Here is a 26,889-nt window from a genome sequence, read left to right as displayed (position 1 = left end):
CCAGAAGTCCTGTGAATCCAGACTTTTGGAAAAGTCTCAAGCGTTTAAAATTTAGCAGGCTTCTGTGTGCATGCCTGCATGAGTAAGCACCACAGATACACAGCAGCATTTTTCTTTTTTTTTTGAACTGCTCATCTTTGATAAACAAAACAGGCTGTATTTGCTGATGAATAAACCATCAAAATTTAACTGTTCATCTTTATTCCTTTTAAATGTGATTTTGAAAAGTACTCCCCAAGTATCCGGAAAATCCAAAAATCTGGACTGACCCAATCCTTGAGCTGGATTTTTGGACTTCTACTGTAGTGTGTCAAAGATTCTCTGAGCTGGATGGAAAGGGTAGGTAATTATTCTTTCAGCCTTATTTGTGCAACGTTCCTGGGTGAGCAGGGGAAAGGGAAATGCCAGTGATTTTCTCAGCTGTTTTGCTGATCCTCTACAGTGATTTCCAGTCTGATGCTTTGCAGCTACCAGACCACACAATGATGCAGCCAAACAGGACAGTCTCAGTTGTGTTCTTGTAAAATGTTGTCAAGATGGGCTCTAGTAACATTGCTCTCCTCAACCTTCTGAGGAGATGTGCTTTCCTGACAAATGAGGAGGCGTTGTGGGTCCAGGATAGGTCGCGCGTTATATGCACGTGAAGGAACTCTGTGCTCTCCCTTCTCTGTGGTGGAGCCATTGATGTGTAGTGGAGAGTGGTTGACCTTTGTTCTCCTGAAGTTCATAATCATCTCATTTGTCTTGTCCACGTTGAGACTCAGGTTGTTGTTCTCCCATAGTTTTTTAAGACTCTCTGCAAGCCGAATAATCAATGTGGCCAATGAGGTCAACTTGCAGTAAGGACATTTAATTCTCTCACAGGCAAGAATTAGTTAGACTTGATGTTTGCATCATTTTATGTATGATTTACATTCAATGACATCACTATGTCATTAATTCATATTGCAGCGTGCAAGGTGGGGAGCTGGCTGATGGAGTCAGCCAGTTCCCCATCATGACTACCAGCCCGCTCCCCACCATGACTACCAGCCCCCCCACATCTCCATCGGGCACACAAAACGGTCAACCAGTTTACCTATCTCGGCTGCACCATTTCATCAGATGCAAGGATCGACAATGAGATAGACAACAGACTCGCCAAGGCAAATAGTGCCTTTGGAAGACTACACAAAAGAGTCTGGAAAAACAACCAACTGAAAAACCTCACAAAGATAAGCGTATACAGAGCCGTTGTCATACCCACACTCCTGTTCGGCTCCGAATCATGGGTCCTCTACCGGCATCACCTACGGCTCCTAGAACGCTTCCACCAGCGTTGTCTCCGCTCCATCCTCAACATCCATTGGAGCGCTTTCATCCCTAACGTCGAAGTACTCGAGATGGCAGAGGTCGACAGCATCGAGTCCACGCTGCTGAAGATCCAGCTGCGCTGGATGGGTCACGTCTCCAGAATGGAGGACCATCGCCTTCCCAAGATCGTGTTATATGTCAAGCTCTCCACTGGCCACCGTGACAGAGGTGCACCAAAGAAAAGGTACAAGGACTGCCTAAAGAAATCTCTTGGTGCCTGCCACATTGACCACCGCCAGTGGGCTGATATCGCCTCAAACCGTGCATCTTGGCGCCTCACAGTTTGGCGGGCAGCAACCTCCTTTGAAGAAGAGCGCAGAGCCCACCTCACTGACAAAAGGCAAAGGAGGAAAAACCCAACACCCAACCCCAACCAACCAATTTTCCCCTGCAGCCGCTGCAACCGTGTCTGCCTGTCCCGCATCGGACTTGTCAGCCACAAACGAGCCTGCAGCTGACGTGGACTTTTACCCCCTCTATAAATCTTCGTCCGCGAAGCCAAGCCAAAGAAGAGCGTGTGAGGGTAGTGCCAACCATCAATATGAATCTGATCCGAGCCCATTTTATTCCCAAATGTTTGCCTCAAATGCACTGAGGAGATTTGCCTCACTCGAGTACAATTGATCGTGGTTGTTTTGAGAGGAAGCTGACGTGTCAAGAGGAAGCCAATGCAGTGACAGAGAGAGTGTGCAAACTCCACACAGACAACACCTGAAGCGAGGATCCAACCTGGGCCACTCAAACTGTGAGAAAGCAGCTTGACTCGCTGCATGACTCCACTCTCTCACCTTTCTACCTCCCAGTGCTACCACCAGAGGAAGACCTGGAACATTAAAAAGAGGATTTTGCCCATTTAACTTAATGGCATTACTTCACACAGATGCATCACATTATCTGAATAATGAATGCTTACATTGCATTTGCCTTAAAATGAAATAAAAGTGAACAAATTTGTATTTTTTTTCAAAAGGAATATAAAAGCATGTATGCGAGATGAGGTTTTATATGTCATTGGTCAGACTGCACTTAGAGCATTGTGAGTAGTTCTGGGCTCCTTATCTGAGGAAGGATTTGTTGGCATCGGAGAGGAGGCTCACTGGAATGATCCATGGAATGAAAGGGATATCATTTGAGGAGGATTTGATGGCTCTGTGACTACTTGCTGAAGTTTAGAAGAATGACTGAGGATGTTATTGAAACCTGTTAAATGCTGAAAGGATTGGACGTGGAGGTTTTTTCCTATGGTGGGGGCAGTCTGAGACCAGAGGGGGTAAAAGCGACCACCTAGAACAGAAAAGAAGAGGAATTTCTTCATACAAGAATGGTAAATCGATGGAATTTGTTGTTATGGATGGCTGTTGTGGCCACATCTTTGGGTATATTTAAGATGGAAGTAGATAGGTTCTTGATTAGGAAGCAAATCAAGGGTTACAGTGAGAATAGGGTTCAAAAGGATAATAAATCAGCCTCGATGGAATGGAGGGTTTGATTCAACAGGATGAATGTCTCAATTTGCCTCCTTTTTATATGAGAAATCAATTGGCAATAATTAAAAAAGAAGCCTTGTGAGAATCACTAAATCCCTGGTAGTGGTGTTAAGTGGGTAAATAATATGCATATAAGCAAATGAAACCGGATCATTAAAGTTAAGCACCGGATACAGGTTTCACAACATAGTGCAACTGAGTTCACACGCTGCATGGTTGGCAAGTCAGGGAAGCTGTCTTTTTCAGTACAAATTGCTGCCAAGTCGTGCTGATGTGATAGTAACTTCAGCTCGGATGCTGTTTTCAAATATTCTGGGCTCATAAGGCAGTAACACAATGAGTGAGGCTCATGGGGAGAATTCTTAATCTTTCAGGTATTATGTCCTTAGAGCGAATAACACAAATACCAGCAACTTTGGCGAAGACAGGTGCAAATCCCTGCATTATTTTTACATTTTGAATGTAAGTTCACACTTTAAAATGTTAATTTAAAAAAAAAATTAGACATACAGCATGGTAACAGGCCCTTTTGGCCCACGACCCCCTGCCGCTCAACGAGACTTACCTCCCCCAGCCCCCCACCGCTTTGAACGGTGGGAGAAACCGGAGTCCCTGGGGAAAACCCACGCAGACACGAGGAGAACGTAAATCCCTTACAGACAGCGCAGGATTTGAACCCCGGTCCTGATTGCTGGGGCTGTAAAGGCGTGGCGCTAACCGTACTGCAATTAGTGCATTTTAAATGTATAAAACCTCAATTTATTTTAATACTAATCCCATATTCAGTCCTAAATCTATTTGTTAAAATTAACAGACTCAGAATAATTAAATGGAGTGAGAATGTAAATGCACGGTTGGCTCCTTGCCTTTCATTTTCATCTTCAAGTTGATTTTTTTCTTGTGTAAGTTCCTCCAGAAACAGAAATAGTTGCATGGCATGGTCACATATTAATAAAAGCGTATACTTCCCTGCATCTTGTATCAAAGAATTTCAAAATGTGCTGAAGAAATTGCTGCCGAAGGCCTTCTTTTAATAAATTTGTTTACATATTCCCTAATAGATGTAATCCCAGGGATTTTGTCTGCTTTTCTATATTCTCCTTATCCAAAAACTAGATTTTCCACGCTCCTTAGTGCATAATTGTTAAATCTTGTTCATGTTTGTTCAGTCGATTCATTTCATTTCAGTCCTCGCTACTGTTAATATTTTTCTGAATACACTCATGTCCAAAGTTGTGCTTTGCACATCCCAGTCCATTCGGAGAAGGAAAGATATGAGTCCCTCTGCCTGGAGTTGTGAAGCTGTGGAGGCTGCACATGTACTTTTTCTCTCGCATTTGCAGTCTTTGTAATCTACCATCGTTTGTTGGTCGCTCAGATGAATATGGTCTCAAATAAATGAGCAGCAGGGAGTTGTGCATTTGTGAGGTTGGATTCTTCATTTTCTGAACAGGGAACAAACAAAGTAATCAGCAGATAGTTTGAATCATTGACCAAACACTCAATGAGCAAAGGAAAAAAAGGTTTCAGTATTCAAATCAGGCCACAGGATGATAGAAATGTTATATTTATTGCTTCCTTGCAATTAAAAAAAAATCAATTAATTTGGTTCCGTAACCTTTGGTGCTACTTCTTGATTGGACAAACACTTCAGAATTTCATTCTGATTGTTCTGTTCAATAGATGCATTCATACCTTTCACTGCAGTAAAAATTGGTATGGTGAACCACTGTTGCGTGGATTTGTCTGGTCATCACACCCATTGGCCAGCTGTACCTGAGACCCCTCCCATGGGCTCCTGTATAAAGGTGACTGTTCCGTCGCCCCCTCCTCAGTCCAGGGCTGTCGAGCAGCAGGGATGTGCCTTTGTTCTTTAGTGAATACAAGCCTATTGGTTCCTCAACCTCAGTCTTTGAGTAATTGATGGAACATCTAGTTGTTTTTGATATTCATACAATTTTTGACCAAATTCTGTTATTTGGTGATATTTTTTAGATAGTACTTATTTTGTTCAAATCAGAAAGCAATTAAATGGCATATTGCAAGTCTCATGAGGCATGCAGTCTTTTATATTCAAAGACAGCAATGGTAGTGTCGTACTCCATGCTGCATGGCATTGCAAATCAGTTGAATAAAGTTATGCAGTCAACTTGTTAAAGAATGACTTTATTTTATTCTTAATCCAAAACCTGGACAGATCTAACTCACTACAGTCATTATTAATCCATAAAGATAATCATCATTCTTCATCTTGTGTAAATAATATCTTCTTCATCATTATTTGTCGAGCACCATCACACTGAGCACTGGTGCACCTCAGGGCTGGACTCAGTCCTCTCCTGTTCATGCCACTGACCCCGACTGCAACACCAGCTCCAGCTCCAACAGAGTCATCAGATTTGCAGATGACACAATCGTAGATGGCCTCATCAGCAACAGTTTTGAGTCGAAATACAGAGAGAAGGTGGAAAATCTTGTTAAGTGGTGCGAGAACAACAAGCTGAATCTCAGCGTGGACAAGACAAGGGGGATGATAGTGGACTTCAGGAGGACCAGTGTCGACCATTAATAGCTTGGTGGTGGAGAGAGTATAGGGTACCAAGATCCCCGGAGTCAAATTGAGAAGTGGCCCGTCTCGGACACACAATATCTTCTCACTTATCAGGAAGACACATCAGCAACTGCATCTCTTGAGAAGGGTGAGGAGGGCAAGGCATTATGTCAACTTTCTACAGGAGCTCTATTGAAAGTGTCCTGGCTGGCTGCATCAAATATCAGGGAGGACACCTGCCACCCTGCATGCAGTATCATCCCATTAATCCTGTGGGAAAGGAGATACAGAAGTATCAGAGCCAGAACCACTAGGCTGAGGAACAGCTTCTTCCCATGCGCACTAACTCTGCCAAATGATGGCTAAAATATCTCTCTGTGACTCTACTCTTTATTCATAATATTTATCTCAATGTGTCCAAATGCACTGTGTATATGTATGATGTGCCTGTATGTATGCATGTTTTGTGCTGTTCTACCCAGTCGACCTGAAAGCGCTGTTTCATTGAGTTGTACTGGTACAATCGGACGACAAATGCACTTGATCTTCAACTTAAGACAAACAGACCTCTGCATTTAGGTAGAACCAAAGGATACCTGTGTTTCTTCTTTGAGAGGATCTTCTAAATAAATATTCTGTTTATTGGGTTGGATATCTCTTCTGGATGCAAGTTTAATGTTGCAGGAAACACACTTTTGTGGTTGAAATGCAGAATATTGGATCAGTTGTTTGCAGCTCTAATTGTTTTTTGATAAGGTCTCAATGGTGCATTTCTCTAGTGACTATAAAATCCAGAGCAATTTAACAGTTCATTGAAGCATATTAATAAGTGCTTTCAGCACGTAACTTATATTTAATATAGAAAACAATTACACATCATACACACATGACTATTCTAAATCATGCGCCATGTTTGGGCTTTCAAGTCTTTGAATGGATTTGAGTCCTATCTTTTGAGGAAGGAAGCTATCTTGTTACATCAACTTTGTGTTCCAGTGAATGGTCAAAAGTTGCAGAGAGGTCCAATGAAAAGACTTATTTTGCATGCTAATTAGCAAGTCAACCCAACCAGAAGTACAACAAAAAACACACAATATAGAGTGCAAAGTTACAGAGGGAGAATGAGAGCTACATTTTAATTTCACTGGAAAAATTTATTACCTTTCCTGGAAAATAATACCCAACTGATTGTTTGAAGAGAAACTTCACTGCTTGAGAAATTGCTTCTCGATTATTTGCTTCCTTTCCAAAGTTAGCTGCTTTCCATCCACGAGGTTGTTGCTTCAGAACAGAAGTGAATTGTCAGAACTGCATTAAGAGTAGGGTGGTGGAATTGTTAAGAAAACAAGGTATCAAAAATGGGGCAAGGAGAAAGAGAGATGCAAAACGATGCAATAGTGTGCAAAATTTGCAGGGCCAGGAGTTACAGTGGGAAGTACATAAAGGAAAAGTATGAAATAGGCTATAGGAACTTCTCAAAATGATCGGGTTGGAAGCTGATAAAGGTATGGGTTACAATGTCATCTGCAGAGATCTAAACAATTGCAAAATGCTGGGAAGGATATGAGAATTTATCAAATGCAACATGCAAACAAAATTAGGGTTGGAAGTGAGCATTCATGAGGGGCAAAGTAGGCGCCATGGTCAGAAGACACAATTAGATAAGCTAAGGAATGAAGAAATAAAGAAATATAGGAGTATCAGACCCAGCACCACCAGGCTGAGGAACAGCTTCTTCCCATGGGCAGTGAAAATGTTGAACCACCAAAGGAACTGCTCACACTAACCATCAGAGACTCTCATATTTATAAACAAAATGTATATATTTGTATATACAAATATGTGCCCTGCATATGTATTGATTGTTTGTATGTGCGTTTTGTCTGGTGGTGTCTTTTACAATGAGGACTGGAGAAGGCTGTTTCACTGGGTTGTACTTGTGCAATCAGTTGACAATAAACTTGATGGCAGCATGGTTGGCATAGCAGTTAGCACAATGCCTTTACAGCGCCAGAGGTCGGGACCAGGATTCGAATCCCACACTGTCTGCAAGAAGTCTGTATGTTCTCCCTGTGTCTGAGTGGGTTTTCCCCAGGGGCTCCAGTTTCCTCCGACCATGTAGGTTAATTGGATGGGACAGATTTGTGTGTTGAATGGCCTGTTACTGTGCTATATGTCTAAAAAAAATTAAATTGACTTGAAATGAATTACATGGTTCAGCCTCAAATAAAGATTCTTGTCTTTAATTTTTTTTTCTTTTGTGTCAAGAAGAAGAAAGGGTGATTGAAAAGAGCTGTACCAGATCATGAGATGAGTCAAAACTATGTTCACTCGTGGAGGAAGCTTGAGGTCCAAAAAGTCAGACCTGAACCATTAATGGATGTTAGTCTTTTGGCATTCTTACCATGTTCCTACGAAATGCAGGGGCACTTGACACATTGAAAATTTTGGAACTGTAAAGAGTTGGGCAGAGATGAAAAGTTATAAATGGAGTTAAATAACAATGACATCATTCAATGGGAGGATTGGGTGGAGGTTGTATTTTTGTTTCCTTGAAGAAGGCTGGAAGCTTTCTGAGGAGGCAGAATCAATTGTAGAGGCAGTGTCATTGAAACAACCTCTTACAGTCCTCTTGGTTTTGAAAATAATTTACCTTCAACGATTATTACTCAGTAATTTGGTCATGGCTTGATGTGCGCACAAGATTTTTGTAAGGCGTGAAATCCTTTAATAAAATCTTGATTTTGATTTACAGCTCAGGCTTTCTACCACTGTTCCAGCCCATGAATTTCCTTGTCCGTCATTTGCTTTTGTCTCAGCAGAATTAACTTTTTTTTATTCACTGCATGCTAAAGGTTTCATTAGTGTCAAGTAATACTACATTTAGAATGTAACCTACATGAAATTCTTTAACTTGGTCTTCCGTAAAGAAGATAAAGAGTCGCCACTTTGTTCGGCACCCCCCTCACAGAAATGAGGCCCCAGCGAGGAACCAACTTGCAACCCCTGGTTTTCAAGGCCAGTGCTCTCACCACTAAGCTATTGGAGCCTCCGTAGAAGGCGATTCAGGCCATTTAAACTAGTGCCACCCAAATTAACCCACAACCCCACACATATTGCATGGTGGGAGGAAACCAGAGAATGCAGGGAAAACTTGCGCAGACACAAGGAAAATCCCAGGTCACGGGCTCTGTTTGAACTGTCTAGTGTTGAACTGACCGCTACACTAACCATGTCACTCGCCACAAGAACTTTCTTCTGTGGAACTTTCTTGTTGTAAAGGTCAAGTGTCAAATTTCTGGAACTTTGCTGCTTCATGTTAATTATCTGGCTATCAATTATCAACAGCTGAGAAAAATCAGCTGATTAAAAATGCATCATGAGACAAAATGAATGGCTGATCTGATCTTGTCAGATTCTGAGTCTGGTTTATAATTCCCTGCAATCAAGCTTTAGTAAGTGCAGACTGATTTTCTTAATTTGGGACCAAGGCTTCAGTTGCTCAGAGATTCACGATTGGCCTTAAGGTAGTAATGCTTGAAAATAATTACCATTGGACATACTCAGCAGTGTTTATTGTTTATACAAATAGCACTACTCTCTGCAGTGCAATTAACATCCCACCTCAAGCTGCTGGAGTCATTTCAGTGCAGTAGACACACATGGGCAGAACCCAGCAACTTCCTGACAAATGAAATGGTGTCTTTATCCCTCTGAAGCCTGAGGGAAGGCATTGAGAAATTGTGATGGGGATGTTTTCTGCCAATTATATCTCCATGTATCTAACTTGTGCTGCTACATTCATGTGTTTTGCACCACAATTAGAGTTTGGGTGCGCATGCAGTGATTTGGCTTGTTGCGTGCATGTTGAAAACATTCTTCCCTCACTGCCTTATCCATTCTCCTTGCATGTTCTTGCTCCATTACCCCCCACCCCACCCTCCCAAAACTAACCTTTTCCCAATTCCTGGAAATGCGTCTCATCATCTGGAGGGGAGGATGGGGAGGTCAACATCACTGAGTATTGTGAGGCATGCAAAAACCATTGGACCTGAAGTTTAACAGGAGGCTGATCGGGAGGCTTTGTCAGACTTACTATCTTTGACACCCAAAAACTATTAAAAATGCTTTTTATAAATAACGATGTGAGCAATTATTTTTGGATTGGATCGGAGGGAAATCCCCAGGACTTTAAGAGCAGCCGAGAAGATCACTGGGGTCTTATTTGACATTTAAAAGATTTGGATGAATATTGGGACAGGAAAGGTGTTGTACGATAAGGATCTATCAAAGGAAAATAGGATTAAAGTAGGGAGGATTCTCTCATCTAGGATGTGCAATGATCAGTACGTATAACTCTGGTGAGAAGAACGACTGACTAAGTGGGAAGGTGCAAGAGGCTCTTTTTTTTATGAAATATTGGACCTGGGTCTGAACATGTCAAAGCTTTTAATCTGAAGCAATTCCACTCTGGAGAGGCTGCTACAAATTGGGAGAACCTTCATCACAAGAAATGTTAGCCACAGCATGCAATGGGGACAATCCTTCCTGGAGAAGGGCTCCTTTGCCTTCGTGTCTATTGACAGGAGTTAACCTGCACATAAAGGACTTCCATTGCCCTCACTGGGAATGAGCAGCATGAAGTTGCAAGCCCTTTATTGATTATTAGTATGAGGAGTTGGCACTGGCTGGATGGATGTCTCATTCTTATCGGGTGGTGGGAGTTCCACAAAAAGAAACCTATTGGTGCTGTTCATTCCAGTCTGATGCACTTCATGAACAGTAGCCTGATACATTCACTTCACCTTCAGCTGACATCTAACACCAGAAGCACCTTGTGCATCAGTCAGCATCATTCAGGAAGCAGTAGTGATGTTCCCTTAATGGAGGTATGGTCAGTTTCTGAAGAGGAATGGGTCTTTGGAAAACATGACCTGCATGGTTGCCAATTCAATATCAATTAAATGGAGAACACTGCAAACCCACACCAGACATTGGCTTTGCCTTTTAACTCTAATTCTTCATTGAACATGATTGTTTTTTACTCAATGATACAAACTCATGCACTCAGAAACTCTTTGGCTCTTCAATTACTGTGCTTTGTTTTTAAGATAACTTTACAAACGTCTGAAAACCATCAACTGTAAACAGATATTACCCACTCGAGATGTGTGGCCAGGCTCTGATGTGATGAGCGTTTACAAGACAGAGACTTGAGGTGTTCTGTAATTGTTATTCTGCAGATCATCGTGCGAGACATCTCATACATTTTTTGGTAAACTTTCTCAACATTGCATTGATTTATAGCCAACCATTTAGTCACAAGTCAATGCAGATTCCATAAATTCATTTGTTTCTTTAATTTTTACCACCTCTTGCTGGTTTTCATCTCTTAAGTGACCTGCTTGGCATTTCTCAAAGTTTAGACCTGTAACTTACCGGACCTGATATATAGTCTTTCCTTTGGCTTGGCTTCGCGGATGAAGATTTATGGAGGGATATGTCCATGTCTGCTGCAGGCTCGTTGGTGACTGACAAGTCCAATGCGGGACAGGCAGACATGGTTGCAGCGGTTGCAAGGGAAAATTGGTTGGTTGGGGTTGGGTGTTGGGTTTTTCCTCCTTTGTCTTTTGTCAGTGAGGTGGGCTCTGCGGTCTTCTTCAAAGGAGGTTGCTGCCCGCTGAACTGTGAGGTGCCAAGATGCATGGTTGGAGGCGATATCAGCCCACTGTCGGTGGTCAATGTGGCAGGCACCAAGATATTTCTTTAAGCAGTCCTTGTACCTCTTCTTTGGTGCACCTCTGTCTCGGTGGCCAGTGGAGAGCTCGCCATAGAACACAATCTTGGGAAGGCGATGCTCCTCCATTCTGGAGATGTGACCCACCAAGCACAGTTGGGTCTTCAGCAGCGTGGGTTCGATGCTTGCGGACTCTGCCAGCTCGAGTACTTTGATGTTGGTGATGAAATCATTCCAATGAATGTTGAGGATGGAGCAGAGACAGTGATGATGGAGCTGTAGGTGATGCCGGTAGAGGACCCATGATTCAGAGCCGAACAAGAGCATGGGTGTGACAATGGCTCTGTGCACACTGATCTTTGTGTGTTTCTTCAGGTGGTTGTTTTTCCAGACTCTTTTGTGTAGTCTTTCAAAGGCTCTATTTGCCTTGGCGAGTCTGTTGTCTATCTCTTTGTCGATCCTTGCATCAGATGAAATGGTGCAGCCGAGGTAGGTAAACTGGTTAACCGTTTTGAGTTCTGTGTGCCCGATGGAGATGTGAAGTGGCTGGTGGTCATGGTGGGGAGCTGGCTGATGGCTGACTTCCAGGGCAAACATTTTGGAAGTTTCCGTAAAACAGGACGTCATGAGCTGGAGAGCTGTCTCTGAATGGGAAACCGTAATGGAGGATTAAAACCATGTACCCAGATGCTTTTTGCTTATGTGGAACTGATGACACTGGGTCCACACGCAGGTCACCTTACTTTCAGAACTAGCAGATGTAATTAAACTCAGCCATGGGGACTTATCTGAAGATACACTTTGAAATGGAATTCCACTGTGAGGCCCAGGGAAAGCAGTTGTCAAATGCAACACTCTGAAATTGACGAATTGGTCACAACCTGTCTTGCTCGAGAAGTTTTAATAAGTCTTTGTATCTACGAGATAAACCAGGAAATTATAACATCCTGGTTCCATAATAATTAATCTTCTAAATTGTAGAATGTAATGTTCAGTTTTGATTTTGACTGACAAATATTAGAAGGAGTAGGCGCATGATTAATTGTTTTTGGGGTATATAAGCCTGTGGTCCTGCTGCTGAAGTTTAGATTCTCCGAGGGGTGGGAACACCCCTTGTCAAGAAGGAAGAACAGCCAGAGTCCGAGTAACGTCCCGGTCGGGGGAGGTGGAGAAGCTGCTACCAGCGCCCTGACAACCTACTACAAGTGTGCAGTCGTTGCCTCGCTTCGGCAGTTGGGACCAGTCCAAGCGTTGATAAGTATAGTTGGGAAGGGCTTGCATATTGTAGTGTGAAATCAGCTTTTGAATTAGTAATAAACATTTGTATAAACTGAACTGCTCTCGGTGTGTGTGTCTATTTTCTTTCGGTAGCTCAAACACTGTGACCAATCTAAAATGAACAAAATGAGAGGTATAAGTTTACCCAAGACAGCAACTAAGGCGGCATCATCTGCAAAGAGTAGTTCACGGACAAGTTGCTCTTGTGTCTTGGTGTGAGCTTGCAGGCGCCTCAGATTGAAGAGACTGCCATCCGTGCAGTACTGGATGTAAACACCGTCTTCATTGTTGAGGTCTTTCATGGCTTGTTTCAGCATCATGCTGAAGAAGATAGTAAAGAGGGTTGGTGCGAGGACGCAGCCTTGCTTCATGCCGTTGTCAATGGAGAAAGGTTTGGAGAGCTCATTGCTGTATCTGACCCGACCTTGTTGGTTTTTGTGCAGTTGGATAACCATATTGAGGAACTTGGGGGGGGCATCCGAGGCGCTCTAGTATTTTCCAAAGACTTTTCCTGCTCACGGTGTCAAAGGCTTTGGTGAGGTCAACAAAGGTGATGTAGAGTCCTTTGTTTTGTTCTCTGCACTTTTCACTGGACTGTTGCAGATCCAGGACTCGACAGGATTTTCAAGTTGGTGCATCACTCAAAGGACTTGCCTGTCTAATCCTATGCCATGACAATCCCAATATAGGATTCAGTTTATAGTTATGTGTACAAGTACAGTATGCAGATGCAATGAAAGTTTTACTTGCATTGCTGCCGCCTCTGGAGGCCCGAGGACCTGCTGCCACCTGGGGTTCCAAGGTCCTGTTGCTGCTGCCGCCAGAGGCCCGAGGACCCACTGCCTCCCGGGGGGGGCCCGAGGTCCTGCCTGAGTCCGCCTGAGGTAACGGCCGTATCACGGGGAGAGACAGCCAGCCGAGACCGGGCCTGCCCGCACTGCTGCCCGAGCACCGAACACAGGCCGCCATCACCCGGCAAACCCCGGCAGCCCGCACAGCCCGACCGATGGCAGCCGAGCCCCGGGCCGGGGGTGGTCAATGAGAACTGTTTAGTGTATTTCAGAGTTTAATACACACCTCAAAAACCAATAGTCTAAACACTAACAACTGTGAACTCCATTGCAGAGCTCTCTCCAGTCTTAAAAAAAAATTTCTACTAGAACTTTTCTTTCTGATCCTCAACCAATGCTTCATCCCCTTTACTCGGCCGCGGCAGGAGTAAACGCATGCAGGCCGATTCCAGGGCGCACCACTCCATAACTGGGGACAGCGGTCGTAGATCTCCAGAAATGGTTCGACCTAAAAGGGGAGGCAGGCCTCTTCAGCCCGGTTAAGCAACCTGCATAGGATATATAGTACCACAAAACTTAATGTCATGGAAATTCACTTCAGCTGCCTTCCCAGACTGACATGCATCAATGGTCCCAATGTTTATGTGACCTGACTTCACACTACCCCATAAGGTTCAGTACTAATAATTCTGACCTCGGAAGATCCTATCTAGTCGAAGAGATGTGCATTGTGCAGAACCGGGTAACTCAGTGGATTGGGTCAGCACTGGGAAATTGCACAAATATTGCTAGATTCAAAGAGCATTGGAGAGGATTCTTGAACAGCAGCACAGCGTTACTGTTAACTGTCAGATGGATTCCTCAAAATTTCAGGGGGTGTTTGACATGCCACTTCCTTGCATCATTGACAATGATGTTCCTCAGCTTGTTAATGGTGAATTTGAAGGGCTGATTGAGCAGATTTTCCATTGACCTGAAATTGCCAACCTGGTTGCCAGCTCGTCGGTGAAGCCCAGGGGGAACGTGAATGATCTCAGCATCAAGAGAGGCTTCAATCATAAATTGGCTCTGACAGCTGGTGAGGTCAGGTCCCTGTGGTTTCAACAGGCTGTCAAATCTGTCGATATGATGAGGGCGACTGAATGTTTGTATAGCTCTTTGTAATTCACAAGCACATGAAACAAGTTGTTCCGATGTTTTATTTTTAAAAAGTTGCATTTACAACTGCACGCAAAAATCAATTTATTACATTTCAATGAAAATAAGATTCAGTAATAATGGAAGTTTTTTCTCTTTAGTCAGTGATGTACTCTACCTGTGTCAGGTTAACCCTAGGACCCACTCAGTGTGCAAACTTTCTGCTTAGAAAACGGATATCTCATGGAAGGTCATGCAGCCGCTTTGGAGTCCACAAAGGGTTAATTGGCGCATCTGCGGTTGGAGGATACGGCAGATGGTGCTGCCAAAAACCTCAGGCTGAAGTCAGTGCCTCACCATGGAAAATATGCCTTGATTTCCATTGACTATTGCAAGAGAAAAATGTGGCAACGTCATGGTTTGGTGAAGAATGCAGAAAGGAAAAACAGTTGGCAAATCATCATGTGTTATTCTTGGGGGAAAATAATATCTTGCCCTTCTTGCTTAAGCAGATGTAAAAAGGAAGCAAATATATAGATTTTAAATGACCATAGTATGCTTAATGGAGTGTGCAATCTTTAGCTTATAAAGCAGTTCCGAGGTGAGATCATCATGAGCATTGATATATTATTGGAGTATACTGCCCTCATTATTTAATGGTTGTCGTATTTTACATCCAGCCAGGGGAGCGTTCTTCACTGAAGATTTTGCAAAGCTTTTTGAATATCAGTAAGGTTATACTTCACGGACAAGTTGCTCTTGCGTCTTGGTGTGAGCTTGCAGGCGCCTCAGATTGAAGAGATTGCCATCCGTACGGTACCGAATGTAAACACCGTCTTCATTGTTAAGGTCTTTCATGGCTTGTTTCAACATCATGCTGAAGAAGATAGTAAAGAGGGTTGGTGCGAGGACGCAGACTTGCTTCATGCCGTTGTCAATGGAGAAGGGTTCGGAGAGCTCATTGCTGTATCTGACCCGACCTTGTTGGTTTTCGTGCAGTTGGATAACCATGTTGAGGAACTTGGAGGGGGGGGGGGGGGCATCCGAGGTGCTCTAGTATTTGCCAAAGCCCTTTCCTGCTCACAGTGTCAAAGGCTTTGGTGAGGTCAACAAAGGTGATGTAGAGTCCTTTGTTTTGTTCTCTGCTCTTTCCTTGGAGCTGTCTGAGGGCAAAGACCATGTCAGTAGTTCCTCTGTTTGCACGAAAGCCACACTGTGATTCTGGGAGGACATTTTCGGCGAAACTAGGTATTACTCTATTAAGGAGAATCCTAGCGAAGATTTTGCCTGCAATGGAGAGCAGCGTGATTCCCCTGTAGTTTGAGCAGTCTGATTTCTCTCCTTTGTTTTTGTACAGGGTGATGATGATGGCAATATGAAGGTCCTGAGGCAGCTTTACAATTGATATGCACATATTTGCAATCAATAGAAAGAAGACTTTGATTTTGTTCCAATAGTACCTCTGGAAAGTGTAAATTCACCTCCTCTTGTCTTTGGAGTAAACACTTGAAGATATCCTTTTTTCTGCTACCCCTGGGGGAAGGCAATTTGCCTTCATTTAGTGGCTGATTGGAGTGTAAATTCAAACACATGTAATTCTCAATCACATTTGAAATGCCTTCATCAGTGACGTTGACAAAACGTGAGAAAAAAACAAGATGGACTATCATTGAAGATGATATTAACTGCTCCACCACCATGATTTTGGGATAGAACCTAATTACTTGAGAAATAGGAGCAAGAGTGAGTCATCTGGTCCATCAAGCCTGCCACACTGCCATTCTATATGATGATATTGATCTTGGTGGACGTGGGTCCACTCCCCTGCCTGCTCCCCATGAACTGCAGTTCCCTTATTCTTCAAAAGTCTATCTACTATGTCTTAAATACATTCAATGAGGCAGCCTCTCCTGCTCGACGAAGTGCTCAGGTCAAAAACATTGATGGCCTGTTGCTCTCCAAGGATGCTGCCTGACCTGTTAAGTTCCTCCAGTACTTCTATGGATGATTCTAGTTCTCTAACATCTGCAGATTTATTGTTTGACCTCCCCTGCTTCTTTGAAGAAGAATTCAACATATTCATCACTCTCCAGAGAAGCTGTTTCAGTCCCATGGGCAGGAGCCAGACCACCCAGATGTAATCATGTTCAGCCAAGGAGGAGGAACCTGGAGATTTCCAAATGTGGATTTGAGAAACCCTTTGAGATTGTCCAACAGAGAGAAGAAACCCTCCAGCTGATTGTTTCCTTTTTCGGTTATTCATTCAGTAATTCTCAATGCTGCACAACATTGGGAAGTTCTTAGGATACTGCAGAAAGTGCCTCCTCCCACTCCATCAGATTCCTGGCCCTGTTACCTCCTGGTAGAGTCAATCATAAGAAGTACACCACAATTCATTATAAGTATAAATTGTGAATAACGAATATCTTAATTCTTGGCCCATCATTATAACCTGGATAAATTCTATTTCATCTCATGGAGTGTGTGAGCTTACTTTCCAACTGCACAGGAGTTTAAAGCTGTCTACAAACTGTGGTCCTGCAACCCAAGCAAGCTTTCTTTCCTGGAACTGTCCGAGTTGCAAGTGGCAGAGTATTCAATCCTGTTCTGTCAAAACCTTTGTCACAGGATAATATTATGACATAAGTAACCATCCACAGTAACTCCATTCACACTTTGGGCTTCCATCAGAAGTTCACACAGTGGTTCTTCATTGAAACTTCAAGGTTCTTGTGTATTCATGAAAAAAGCTGACTCCACCAAACCATCAAAGACCAATGCTGACAATATTTTCTGTGAGAGGCAATGTCATTTATTTTAAAATTACTGTGTTGGCTTCAGAACTGTTCTGGGATGGAAACTTTGGTCAATAGCTCTAGAATGTGTAAATTGACAGAAAATGACCGAAACAGGAAAGTCTGAAGATGCTTTGGTCATAGTGCTAAATACAAGTGTGCTGGAGAAACTCAGCAGGTCATGCAGCATCTCTTGGAAGTAAATGGCAGCCAACACTTTTGGATTGATTTCTTCATCAAGGTATCAGCAAAAACCAGGCAGGTACCTGAATAAAAAAGTGGGCACTTATTTAATCGCCTGCTTGCTTTGTGCTCATACCTTGATGGAGGGCTCAGTCCCAAACCATCAAGGTTACCCTTCGCATGCCCCACTGAGTTTCTCCAGCACTTTTATGTATTGGACAGAAAAAATCAACTATATTTTGTCATCTTACCATTGCTCTTTCATTGCAGATCAGGAGTAAATACCAAATTCTCTTTGACTTATGTTCACACGAGGATCAACTTTGATTGTGTTGTGCAGCACTAAGTTGATACTAAATAAGACAGATAATGGGTTAGAATCAGAACAGATGCAGTCGTTCATAACTGAGCATCCATGAAAGTTATGCGCCATCAGTCGTAATGCAATTGTATTCCAGTTGAATGCATAATGGAGCATAGCTCCATATTTTTGATGATCATCACTGGTCACATAACTAGCCAAGCTATGTTTAAGTAGCTGCAATTCTCATCATCACATAAAGTTGAACTGGTCTGTATTGTCCATCAAAAGTGGGGGACATCTAATTTGGCCAATGGATGCCATTGAATGAGATTTCTCTCTGCCAGTATCAAAGCAAGGTGTTGTGAGGTGGCTTGCAGGATGATGTCCGTTCAAGTAGACAGCTCACTATGAACACTTGAAGGGCATTTAGGGATGGATGTTAAATGTCAATGGTGCGCACAATGGCATTGGAACAACCTTTCCAGATCTCTGCATCTGCCACAATGCAGCATTCCGTCTGCTTGTCGATGCCATTCTGAGCTTTATGCTGAGATCTAAAGCCTGAATGTTCAATGCTTGGTAAACCTTGGAATGTGACTTTATTAACGATGGCTTATAGAAGGGCCTATTAAGGTTACGAGATTCCCCATGGCTAATACTGTTCCCGACTTGAGAAAAGCAGATGTTGGCATTGAGAATATTCTTCACCAATGGTGTAATGACAGCTTTCACTTTGATCAGTGCAAGAAGGCACATTTCCGATTTTTCAATTTGTTTTCAAGCATTTCTGGATTTAAAGGGATAATGTCACTTTTTAAGAAGAGTACCTGACAAGTTAATTTCCTCAAACTGCCGACTTGATGAAAACTGATCCGAGCGAGAGTGTAGTGGCTGCGTCCGCACAAGCAAATTGAAAGGTTTTCAAGAATTGTTTTTGATTAAGGAAGTGGCAGAGATGCAATCGACATGGGGGGGAGGGGTTCAGATGCAGTCAATTGTTCACTGACCATATTGTTACAAAGGCGAACAAACTCAGTCTGATCAATTTATGAACTCAATGATGCACCTTTTAATAGGCAACCATATATGAAGCAGGGAATTTATCAGTTGATGGGAAGGGAAATTAGAAGACCTGATTTGATCAAAATAGGTTGTGTGCTGCTGAATCAGATCACACCAAATATAATACAGAAAATCCCCATGTATCCAGCACCTATGGGGATTGGATAAGTGAATTTTCTGCTTACTTGAGATCATTTGTTGCATGGATTGGTGAACTAACAGCAAGGCGCATTTAAACTTCTGTATTTTTGTACCTATTTATTTTCTGTGATTGATTTGCCAACTGCTTCAATTCTGGATTATGTGGATTTAACTGTAATTCCACATTGTATCTAGATCACTGAGATTCAAGTATTATCAAGCCTTTAAATTCCAATCGTGGGTGGGTGGGTGGGTGGGTGGGTGAGTGTGTGTGTGTGTGTGTGTGTGTGTGTGTGTGTGTGTGTGTGTGTGTGTGTGTGTGTGTGTACACACACTTTGTGCAGATGAGAAAGTGCACCAAGATGTAAATATGGGGAAGGAGTCACATGATGGAGTAGTGGCCGGTCAGGGAATTCCAGCCCTCTCCCGAAAAGTTTAAAAAAAACACACAAAGTGCAAAGGTACAAGATTAAAATTTATAATAAAGTAAAAATAAAGGTGAGAAGAAAATGGCAGCGAAGAGAGAAAAGTCGAAAACAACGGAAAGAAAAGAGGAAGAAAGAATGTCGGAAGAAGAAGGTGAAGGCCTTACCTGTCCGAAGAGGCCCTCTACGGAGAGAGAAGCCCGCTCCCTCAGGTCAGTGGAAATCCCGGGCTCGAGACTACAAAATGGCTCGCAGAGCCGAGTAAAAGTGCGCAACCGCGCATGCGCGAGGAGTCGCGCATGCGTGATGCACATGAAAAAAAACACACTGACGGGAGGGGGGAACAGCTGCGGAGTCGATCTCCACAGCTGAGAGAGACACCTGCAGCACAGCAGCAGGTGCAGAACACAGGCAATAACGACAACAAGAAAGAAGAGGGTAAAAAGAAAACAAGGAAACAACAGATGGTCAACCCAGAGGAAGAAGAAGAAGAAGAACAGAAAGAAATGGAAGAAGAAGAGAAAGGCAAGACAATGGATGTATCTTTTTTTAAATAATATATGGAATCCGTGAAAGAATGGCAATTACAAGAATTTAATGAGATAAAAAGAAGAATTAAGAATGCAGAAGAAAAAATGAATAAAATAGAAATGGTCATGTCAGAGATAGGAAAAAGAGTGGAAAATATGGAAGAACGAGAAATAATAGTAGAAATGGAAGTAGAGGACTTAAAAGAGAAATTAGAAGAATCTAATAAAAAAGTTAAAGAGGCACATGAGCTGTTAGCTCAGAAGATAGATATAATAGAAAACTATAATAGAAGAAATAATAGAAAGATAGTGGGCCTTAAGGAAGATGAAGAAGGCAAGAATATGAGGGAATTTATAAAAGATTGGATCCCCAGGGTCCTAGGAAGACCAGAATTACAGGAAGAAATGGAAATAGAGAGGGCACATAGAACACTAGCCCCAAAACCACAACCGCAGCAAAAACCAAGATCCATTTTAGTAAAATTCTTAAGATATACAACAAGAGAAAATATATTGGAGAAAGCAATGAAAAAAGTAAGAGAAGACAAAAAGCCACTGGAATATAAAGGTCAAAAAATTTTTTTCTATCCAGACATAAGTTTTGAACTCCTGAAGAAGAGGAAGGAGTTCAATACAGCAAAAACGATCTTATGGAAAAAAGGATATAAATTTATGTTAAAGTACCCAGCGGTACTTAAAATAGTTATTCCAGGGCAACAAAACAGACTATTCTCGGATCCAGAGGAAGCAAGGAAATTTGCAGAACAACTACAAAACAAGCAGAGAGATGAAGACATGTAATGAGAGTAAAAAGGACCACGAACTATATGTATGTGTGTAAAGGGGTATATGTGTGTATATATATATATATATATATATATATATATAGTGTGTATACATGAATGTATCCGTATTTAGAGGAAAATATATAGAGTATAGACAAGAATTAATGAGGGAGGGAAAGGGAATAGAGGGAATAAGGAGGGAATTAAAAGAGTGACCTTTGTTACATATGAAAATTGAAATCTTTTCTGGGGGGGGCTGGGTGGGGAGGAGTTACGGTCACTGCAAAATCAGTTGACGTTTGCGAGTGAATTCGCAAAACCAAATGGAGAGGGGAGATGTGGTTGCCCGACAAGGGATAAAGGGCAACTCAGGAGGGGGAGGGGAGAATGGGGTTAAAGAAGTTTTAAATAGGAGAATAAGGAAAATGTTTGATGTTTTAGAAATGTTGTCTTATAAAGTGTTCAAAACAAGAAAGCAGAAATGGATAAGAAGGAAAGTTAATGATGGAGAAACGCAAAGGGAAGATAAACAAAGTATGAAATGGCTACGCTGAACTATATGACTTTAAATATTAACGGAATACATAACCAAATTAAAAGGAAGAAACTGCTAAATTTACTGAAAAAAGAAAAAATTGATATAGCATTTGTGCAAGAAACACATTTAACTGAATTGGAGCACAAGAAATTAAAGAGAGATTGGGTAGGACATGTAACAGCACTGTCGTATAATTCAAAAGCAAGAGGAGTAGCTATATTAATTAGTAAAAATGTGCCAATTAAAATAGAAGAAGAAATAATAGATCCAGTAGGGAGATATGTAATGATAAAATGTCAGATATATTCGGAGTTTTGGAATCTACTCAATGTATATTCACCTAACGAAGAAGATCAAAAGTTTATGCAAGATATTTTTTTGAAGATAGCAGATACGCAAGGGAACATATTAATAGGAGGGGATTTCAACCTGAATTTGGATTCAAATATGGACAAAACTGGGAAAAAAATTAACAGAAAGAACAAAGTAACCAAATTTATAATTAAATCGATGGAAGAAATGCAACTTTTGGATATATGGAGGAAACAACACCCAAATGAAAAGGAATATTCATATTACTCGGGTAGACATAAAACATACTCAAGAATAGACCTATTTTTGTTATCAACTTGTATGCAAGATAGAGTAAGAAAAACAGAATATAAAGCTAGAATATTATCGGACCATTCACCCTTGATATTAACAATAGAGTTAGAGGACATCCCTCCAAGAATGGAGATTAAACTCCATGCTACTTAAAAGGCAGGATTTTAGAGAATTCATTGAAAGACAAATTAAAATGTATTTTGAAATAAATACGGAATCAGTGAAAGATAAGTTTATACTATGGGATGCAATGAAAGTGTTCATTAGAGGGCAAATAATAAGTTATGTAACCAAGATGAAGAAGGACTACAATCAGGAAACAGAGCAGTTGGAAAGGGAAATAGTAAATATAGAAAAAGAATTAGCAATGAAGGAAGATACAACTAAAAGAAGAGAATTGGCAGATAAAAAAATAAAATATGAAACACTACAAACATATAAGGTGGAGAAGAACATAATGAAGACAAAACAGAAATATTATGAACTAGGGGAAAAAATGCACAAAATTCTAGCAGGGCAGCTTAAGACAGAACAAGCTAAGAAAATGGTATTGGCATCAAGGAAAAAAGACAAACAAATCACATATAATCCAAAAGAAATTAAGGAAAACTTTAGAGAATTCTATTAACAATTATACCGAACTGAAAATGAAGGGAAAGAAGGGAAAAATAGATGAATTTTTAACTAAAATTGAACTACCAAAATTACAAATAGAGGAACAAAATAAATTAACAGAACCATTTGAAATAGTAGAAATACAAGAGATAATAAAAAAAATACCAAATAATAAAACACCAGGAGAGGATGGATTCCCAATAGAATTCTATAAAACATTTAAAGATTTATTAATTCCTCCCCTCCTGGAAGTAATCAACCAGATTGATAAAACACAAAGCTTACCAGATTCATGTAAAACAGCAATAATTACAGTAATACTAAAGCAAGGGAAAGATCCACTCGCACCAACGTCATATAGACCAATATCATTACTTAACACAGATTATAAGATAATAGCTAAACTATTAGCAAACAGATTAGCAGAGTATGTACCTAAAATGGTAAATCTAGACCAAACTGGATTTATTAAAAAAAGACGCACAACAGACAATATTTGTAAATTTATTAACTTAATTCATGCAGTAGAAGGGAGAAAAGCGCCAACAGTAGCAGTTGCTTTAGACGCAGAGAAGGCCTTCGACAGAGTAGAATGGAATTATTTATTCAAAGTATTGCAAAAATTCAGTTTACCAGAGAAGTATATTAATTGGATTAAAGCATTATATAAGGGGCCATTGGCGAAAGTGACAGTAAATGGATATATATCAAAGCAATTTAACTTAAGCAGGTCAACACGGCAGGGATGCCCACTATCACCCTTATTGTTCGCGTTAGCTATAGAACCACTAGCAGAATTGATAAGAACAGAAAATAATATAAAAGGGATAAAAATAAAAGACAAGGAATATAAAATCAGTTTATTTGCGGATGATGTTATAGTATACATAACAGAACCAGAACTATCAATAAAAGAATTATATAAGAAATTGAAGGAATATGGAGAAGTGTCGGGTTACAAGATTAACGTAAATAAAAGTGAAGCAATGCCAATGAATAATGCAGATTTCTCAAAATTTAAGAAGGAATCACCATTCAGATGGCAAATGCAAGCAATAAGATACCTAGGTATACAAATAAATAAAAATCTCGGCCATCTATATAAACTCAATTATTATCCACTAATGAAAAAATTACAGGACGATTTAGAGCATTGGAAAGATTTACCATTAACACTAATAGGAAGGATAAACTGTATTAAAATGAACATTTTCCCAAGGATATTATACCTATTTCAGGCATTGCCAATACACTTGACAGAGAAATTCTTCAAGGAGTTAAAGAAAATAATAAGGAAATTTTTATGGAAAGTGGGGAAACCGAGGATAGCACTAGATAAATTAACAGAATGGTATAAACAAGGAGGCTTACAACTGCCAAACTTTAAAAATTATTATAGAGCCACACAATTAAGATACCTATCAGATTTTTATCAAACAAGGGAAAAGCCAGATTGGACTAGATTAGAATTAGATAAAATAGGGGAAAAGATACCTGAACACATATTATATAAATGGGATGAAAAATTGGTACAACATAGGAGTTCTCCAGTATTACATCATCTACTCAATATTTGGAAAAAGATTCATGTAGAAAGGAATAAAACAAATGACCAATTACCAAAACTAATATTGACGCAAAATAAGTTACTCCCTTTTACAATAGATAACCTTTCCTTTAGAGAATGGGAGAAAAAAGGGATCAAAAGAATAGAAAATTGTTTTTCAGGAAATAGATTATTATCCTTTGAACAAATGAAAGATAAATACAATATAACTCAAGATACAGTGCTGGCATATTACCAATTGAGATCCTACTTGAAGGACAAATTAGGAAGCAGTCTGAGGTTACCAGAGGGAAATAACTTTGAATATGTGATTACAGATACAATGATAATCAAAAGATTTATAACAAATATGTATATTAAACTGCAAGAAAAGGAGAATGAGGAAACAAATGGTAAAACTAAACAAAAATGGGAACAAGATTTAAATATAAAGATAAAAAAGGAAACATGGGAGAAGTTATGTTCTGGAACGATGAGAAATAAAATAAATACGAGGTTACGTATGATACAATATAACTGGATACACAGGCTATACATTACACCTCAAAAATTAAATAAATGGGACCCAACAGTATCTGACAGATGTTTTTGATGTAAAGAAGAAATGGGAACAACAATTCATGCAATCTGGACATGTGAGAAAGTAGAAAAATTTTGGGAAGATCTAAACCAAATATTAAATAAAATTACAGAAAACAATATACCAAAAAATCCAGAGATCTTCCTCCTAAGTAACATAAAAAACAAAGAATTTGGAATTGATTTGGATGGTGCACAAAAAAGATTTGTTAAGATAGCTCTAGCCGTAGCAAAAAAATGTATTATGTCAACCTGGAAATTGGAAGATAATTTGAAAATACAACAATGGTATATAGAAATGAATAAATGTATTCCATTAGAAAAAATAACATATAGTTTAAGAAATAATATTGAAATATTTGAACAAATATGGGAGCCTTACATGAAACACAATAGAGAAAACCTACCGGGGCATTCACTACCTAAATTAATGAAAGGAGAAGGAAATGAAAAGAATTGACTCAGTGGAATTTCTTCTTTATTTTTATTGAATGACAACATTGTTTGACTGGTTTAATGTATCTTAGATTTTGTACTTTAAATGGATGGGGGGGAGGTAGGGAGGGTGGGATGGGAGGAGGGAGGGGGGGGAGAAAATGGCACTGTATATATTTGAAAAGGAAAATGTATGTATCATGGTCAATGTGGTTTATGGTGTGAAAAAAAAAAGATGTAAATATGCTACAGCTTGTTAGAGCAAAATTATCTAAAGAAGTACATTTGATTGTCCAGGGAATTTGTGATCATCTTTGTTTCCAACCTGCAAAATCAGTTTGTGTATGCAAAACTGTGGCTTTAAAATTTAAATTGTTTCTGATATTTTATATGCACATTTTACCTTTTAATCACATGAAGATCATCGTTTTTATTTTGGTTTCTGTAAAACGATTTTAACATTAAATAAAACTATTTTCTTTAACTTTCTGCTTTGGCCTGAGAATTCTTCCGCTTGATTCTTCCACATCATTTCTCGATGCCACCGTTCATCAATATTGTGACTGAAATCATGTGAGAGAAGAACAAATCTGTCCCTTTGAGTTCAAATAATCGTTGGCACTTTGACTTCAGCTGGCAGTGCTGTGGTGCAGTTGCCGATTGGAAACAGAGCAGACCAAGTTGGGCTGCAGTTTCCCTCCCTGAAGGAATGTGAGCAAAACATTAAAAAGGAAGAGTGGGTAAGCAAATATAACAAAATACAAGGAGCATCCAGGTTTGGAACATCGGCATCGTGATTCAGTGCCTCTGAATCTGAGAATTAAATACTTAAAATGCTTGGATTGCTGGAGTATGGAAATATAAACATTCTAATTGTTCCCCAAAATTTGCAATGTATCTCTCTTTTGAAAATCAGTTTTCAGTTTAAAAATTGAACATTGTGCAGAGAGTTAGAGAGAAATTGTAATTGCCTTGTTGCTCCTGGATTGATAGACATAATAAGAGTTGAGAGTTTATTGTCATATATATAAGTACAATGTGCAGATGGACCAAAATTCACACTTGCAGGTATGTCAAATATAACAATCACAGGAATTAAACTACTACAAAGTGGTATGAGGCAAAAAAATAATGAGCGAGATAAATATTCATAGTTGCAGTTAGTGCCAAAAAAATCAGATCTCGTTGCAGAACTTCACAGAGCTATGGAACATAGAGCATCGAAAGTGATGATCAAGGTAATTTACCCCAACATGCCATGCAACAGGGAAGGAGATGACAAATCCAGAGGATAAACAAATAAATATTGACAGGTATTTCATGCAAAAAAAGGGATGTAAAATCAGTGCAGACAGGTATTTTGATGGTCCCAGAGTAGTTTTTGCTTAGAGTAATTTGGGTAAGTTCAAGAGCCAGATAGCTGAAGGGGGAAAAAAAATTGTTCTTGAACCTAGAGGTGGTGGACTTCAGGCTTCTGGCCATTACTTGTTGGAGTGCGTACATCTTCCCTGATTTAATGGTCAAGATCATTTATCATAATGAGCATTAGGCAAGGATTGCCATCTCTTCATATTCCTATCTTACATTTTGCCTGTCTTTTGTAACAGTATGTACTTAGCGTGGCACAGCTAGTGTAGAGGGTGGCACGGTTGGCCTCAAGTTCAGTGCAGTGCCTTTACCATTGGGACCGGAGTTCGAATCCCACGTCATCTGTAAGGAGTTTGTACGTTCTTCCCCTGTCTACGTGAGTTTTCTCTGGAGGCTCTGGTTTCCTTTCTCCCTGTAAAATATACCGGAGGCTGTAGGTGTAAATTGGGCAGCACAGACTTGTGGGCTGAACGGGCCTGTTACTATGGTGTATGTCTAAATTAAAATTAAGTTAAAATTAACCAAGGTCACCTTGAAATTTCATTGTGCAGAGCCAAAGGTTCCAGTATGATGCACATGAAAATGATGTGCACAAGATGTTTACAGACATGTGTGCAGACAT

General features: G+C 40.5%; 1 protein-coding gene across 3 annotated transcripts in view; it reads left to right on the top strand.

Annotated features, from left to right (window-relative positions):
- The window catches only part of LOC138738944 (interleukin-1 receptor accessory protein-like 1), a 1,251,110-nt gene that overhangs the window by 111,444 nt on the left and 1,112,777 nt on the right, over positions 1 to 26,889 (top strand). The gene's annotated exons all lie outside the window — the stretch shown is intronic.

The sequence above is a fragment of the Narcine bancroftii genome, chromosome 7 (assembly GCF_036971445.1).
Source record: "Narcine bancroftii isolate sNarBan1 chromosome 7, sNarBan1.hap1, whole genome shotgun sequence".
NCBI lineage: Eukaryota > Metazoa > Chordata > Chondrichthyes > Torpediniformes > Narcinidae > Narcine > Narcine bancroftii.
Note: the sequence above shows the minus strand (reverse complement) of the source record. Positions and strands in the feature narration are given on the sequence as shown.